Below are 5,047 nucleotides of genomic sequence, written 5' to 3' on the forward strand. Positions count from 1 at the left end.
AGAATTAAAATCTAATCAACACTAATACATCTGCCCACACAAGACTGCATCAAAGATAAAGGCATTTTGGGAGACATAATACACTCAAACTGGCACTGGGAGGAAAAGCCTCATATTGCAGCAAAGCTGAGTTAATCTGGGCCAGGCCAATGGGGAGCCCAGAGCAATGACTGCCCAGTAGAAGAGTCCTGAATTGGGTAGAAATGGCCTGGATCCAGTACACTTTGCTCAGACATTGGCTGGGAGAAGCCCAGGGAGAGCATGGCCTTGGCATAAATGCTGTGGCAGATCCCAGAGGAGTGGCCACTGGTAGCTGTCAGCCAACCACACTCCTCACAGCTGGTACTCTAGAAAGGAAAGCTGAGCAGCACCTTCTGATGGCTACCATGCCTGTGTACCAACAATTTACCCCTACCCCAAGGAAATACCAGCTACCTGAGATAAGCACTCAGTATTCATTGTCTACAACTACTCCTCACAAACAATAACACAGCTGAGTATATTTTCTTTCAAAACATGAGTTGGTTTAGCCTTATGCAAAGTGTTAAACATTTAGTGAAAAATATTTTCCTGAAGAGGGGTGGATGGGGCATTTTCTCACTTGTTTTTCTACCAGAGACATATTTAAATTGCCACAAAGAAGTTACTATGGAAACTGCTCCCCAAACCTGCAAGACAAAAGGTAAAAATGGAACACTTTGTTGACACGCAAATGGTTCATCTTTGGAGTCCACTTTTGAACAAACTCCCTTTGCCTAGTTCTCCTGTGTCTATTCGGGGCTCTCTTAAACAAAGAGTGGACAGGCAGGATGTTTTTGTGTGTGCTACATTCTAGATGGCTCAGGATGACTATGAAAACACCACAGACAACAAATCTGGAATAAATCTGCACACACCCAAAATTGGTGCTGGAACAAGCAAAGTAGATAATGATATCGTACTCTCTAGGTTACTGGCGAAGCTGACTGTGAATTGCTGTGAACATGCAAACAGGCCCAGGATGGGGGAGGTGTTTGTTTTTGTGCCAGGCCCATTCTGCAGGTGTACCCTGGACCCTTTGGTTTGAAAGTTAACTCACTGAGCCCTAGTTTATGCAAAGTAGTTTCTCTTTCTTATCTCTTCTGGCCACATTCCATCCTTTGAATCTGGGCTAGGCAGTCCTTTCAACATGAAACCTAAACTTATTTGAAAGCCCCACTCCTCTACCTATCTCTGCTCATCTTTACCAGACCCTCCCCACCCACCTCTCCAACTTGCTTTGTATACTGCCCAAGCACTCCCATCTTGACAAAGCTCTGAGATTGCTTTGTCCTGATTTCTACTCTGTTCTTTTCTGTCTGGCAATTCCTACAATTTGTTTCTCTGGGGCCTTAATTCCAAAGCCTTATTGAAACTCCTTTCAAAATTGCCTCCATAATTAAATGCATGCAATACGAAGAGGTGATTTGCCTGAGTTCTGGGTTCTCGATTTGGTTTTGTTGCTTTCTAGCTCCCTGACTAGGAGCAATCAATTTCACTTCTCCTTTGTTTATCGGATCCTCCAACTTTTTCCTCCACCAAGGACTCTTCTCTTGCAGATCTTTTTATGGTCAGTGTGAGAAACCAGGGCGCGGGGCCCTGCCCCCTACTCCATTACTGAGATACACTTGCAGCCGCCTACATGACCAGGCAAAAGGATCTACCCCCATAAAGGGGAACACACTGAACCCCCCCATTCCTGTTAGTAACCAAAACTCGAGAGACATTGCTGTAACCAAATCTCGTGAGAAACTCCATTGTCACAAACCTTTATAAGCAGCCCCCCACCCTTAGCACTCCTCTCTTTCTGTGGAATGGAGGAACACTGACTTTACTCTCCCAACCTGCTGCCATAGAGAAAAATCGTCTCCTGTTTTGTAAGTCCCTAATTAAACTCACGGTAACTCCATGCCAGGAGTCTTCTTTGTTCTTGGGGTTAATCTGGGTTGGAACATCTAGCTCTTTTTTTTTTTTTTTTTTAACCATTCAAATTGTAGCTTGAATATCACATCCTTGAAAAGAACCAATTATTCCCTAGTGTTAGTCTATTCTAATATCATTTTCTGTCACATTATCCTATTCTATTTTCTTCAGGCACTTACTATCTGCATTTATCGTCAATGTTTCCTTGACTATTGTCTGTTTTCTCCAACTACCTTTAAGCTTCAAGAAAGCCAGAACCTTGTCTGTCTTATTCCCAGCTGTATCCCCCATTCCAGGCACATAGGTAGTCAATACACATTTGTAGAATTTACTAAAGATGTAGGCATTTGGATCAAATGGATTGAAAGTCACTTGCGGCTTTAACATGAACAATGAGAAAGATGAATAAGTGAGAAATGAAGTGATGACAACCATTGCAAGAGAATACTGAAAGGAGTATGTATGCATACTCAGGCTTTAAGAACAGAAACATGCCAAGTTCTTGGGGGTGCCATATATGTATATGTATATATATATGTGTGTGTGTGTATATATATATGTGTGTGTGTGTATATATATATATATGGTGTTATCTTTCTATAGATAGTTTTAATGGATTGTGAACTGAGTTTCTGAGCTTTATAATAAAGTATCTAACAAACAGATCAGGTAGCTACCTGCATTAGTCAGCATTCTACCAGAGAAACAGAACCAGTAGGATATTTACACACACATATTTCAAGGATTGTATTGTAAGTTGTGAAGGTTGACAAGCCCCAAATTTGCAGAGCAGTCTGGCAGGCTGGAAACTCAACTCAGAAAAGAACTGGGCTGCAGTTCTCAGATGGAAACTTCAGTTCTGCTCTTAAAGCTTCCAAATGATTGGGAGAGGCCCATTCAGGTTATGGAAGATAATCTCCTTTACTTAGTCAACTGATTGTAGGTGTTAACCACATCTACAAAATATCTCCACAGCAACACCTACATTAGTATTTGATTGAATAGCTAAGTACTATAGATAGCTTAGTCAAGTTCACACATAAAACTAACCATCACACCACCTAAATATAAAACCAACTGTATCAAAGAATTATAGTGGAAGTGATTTTAGAATACAGCCTCTTCAATTTACAAGGAAGAAAACTGAAGCCCAGAGAGTTAAGCATATTTGGACATTTGGAACCAAATACAGTGATGTGTCTGTCAATGAAGAATATATATACCAATCACACTTCTTTATAATCATTATTAATAATATGGTAATACTTCAGTTTTTTTTTTTTTAATTAAGCCTTTATACACAACTATACACATATGTACATGCAGCTCTGAAAGTCAGGAAAGTAGCTCCAAATTCTGGAGCTTTGGAGGCTCTATAGATTGATTATACTGGGTTTCAACCAGTGATTAAACCTGAGGTTAAAGCATCTGGGGGCTTGGCCTCAGAATTTTGAGGGGAAAATAAGGCCAAGAGTAAATGCTTCAACTTCTGAAAATAATAATGTCAAAACATAACACTCCTGGGTTGAGGAAATAAAATTCAGAGAGGACTGTGATTAGAAGGAAACCCCTAGAATTCTACTAACTCCAAGTGTCTCAAACTGATAGGCCTGGTGCAATCTCTGGGTCACTCATCCGAGTTTGACAGAGAAGGACAACCCACAGAAGCAGCCTTAATGCACTTGAGGATTGTTCAACATTTGAAATAAAATTCGGATTAGTTCTTGGCTGAAGTCCACCTGGGCCCCTTTCACAAAGGCCAAGCTATCAGAGCCACCACTCTTGCCCCTCCCTGTTCAAATACCCTGTCCTCGGGGTTGATAACTGTATCCAGTGAAAATCCGTACTGGAATCTGGAGCATTCACCTCTCTCCAACTGCAGTCTAAGGAATTCTGACCCTCCCTGCCTCTGGATGCAGCTGTGGGTGAGGCGGATCTGCCCTTTGCTGGCCTCAGGATTGGAGGACGATGCTTCCTGAAAAGCCTGAGGCTGGTGAAAGGCTGGGGGCAGCCTGCTCTTCGCCCAGGGAGTGACTGCTCTCAGCGCCGGGGCCATTAGGGATAACCTCCAGGCTGCTGCCATCTTTCTCCACAAGCCAATACTTCAATTCAGATTTGAAAAACTTGTTTGAATGTGATTAGATCTTACACCAGTGGTTCTAAAACTTGAGCATGCATCAGACTCATTACACCACAGACTGCTAGGCATCACCCCTAGAATTTCTTATTCTGAAGAGGGACCCCATAATCTGCATTTCTAACAAGTTTCCAGGGGATGTTGATGCTGCTGGTCATGGGTCCACACATTGACAACCGCTGCCCCACACTATCCAATCCATTATGTCATTTGATCTGCACTGGAATGCACACCTGTATGGTGATACGGCAAGGATGATTATTCTCACTTCACAAATGAGGACATTTAGTGACTAAGAGACTAAATAACTTGCCCAACATCACATGACTCATAAGGAACTGAACTAGGATTGGTATCCAGATTTCCTGACATCCCAATGTGCGGTACCCTCTCACCTTCTTGGGGAGGTTTTTTGCATTTCTTGGAAGCCAGGAAACTCCTATACTCTTAACTGACTAGAACATGCCTGAAAGTATGGGCCTTCCTTTTTCTTGGTCAAAAGGCCCTAGGGAGATATAGAAATTTTCTGCTTGCCCTTCCTCAGTGCTGCTGGCTCTCGGCTGCTGCTCTGTCTCTTGTGCCCTGATGAATTTGTTAACAGGGAATGTGATATGGAATCCCAATGTTTTGTGGACCATTTTGTCTAAACTGGCATGTCATATACATACAGTTTTGCAGAGGACTGCTCTCTCTGTCTCTCATGAGGGGCTGTCCAAACTCTGATTCAGGTGAGAAGAGATCATTGTCTTTTAAGGGATGCCTTCCAATGTTGGATGGCATTTTGCAAAAGATGCTGCTATTGTCCGCTTTTAACACGTGGTGTCTATGAAAAGTTCAGTTCTGACACCAGTTTATAGCATGTTGATTGCCACGCAGAGGAATTAGACGCTAAAGCTCTGGCATTCTGCCACTTGGGTTTGATTATTACCTCCATCTTTTAACAAACTATATGCATTTGTGCAAACTTTC

At 42.3% G+C, this 5,047-nt stretch overlaps 1 pseudogene; it reads right to left on the minus strand.

Moving 5' to 3' along the window:
* Window positions 1–3,572: 3,572 nt before the first annotated feature.
* On the minus strand, window positions 3,573–4,024 carry LOC119506547 (annotated as a pseudogene).
* Between the last annotated feature and the right edge of the window lie 1,023 nt (window positions 4,025–5,047).

This window comes from Choloepus didactylus, chromosome 11 (genome assembly GCF_015220235.1).
Source record: "Choloepus didactylus isolate mChoDid1 chromosome 11, mChoDid1.pri, whole genome shotgun sequence".
In the NCBI taxonomy this organism is placed as follows: domain Eukaryota; kingdom Metazoa; phylum Chordata; class Mammalia; order Pilosa; family Megalonychidae; genus Choloepus; species Choloepus didactylus.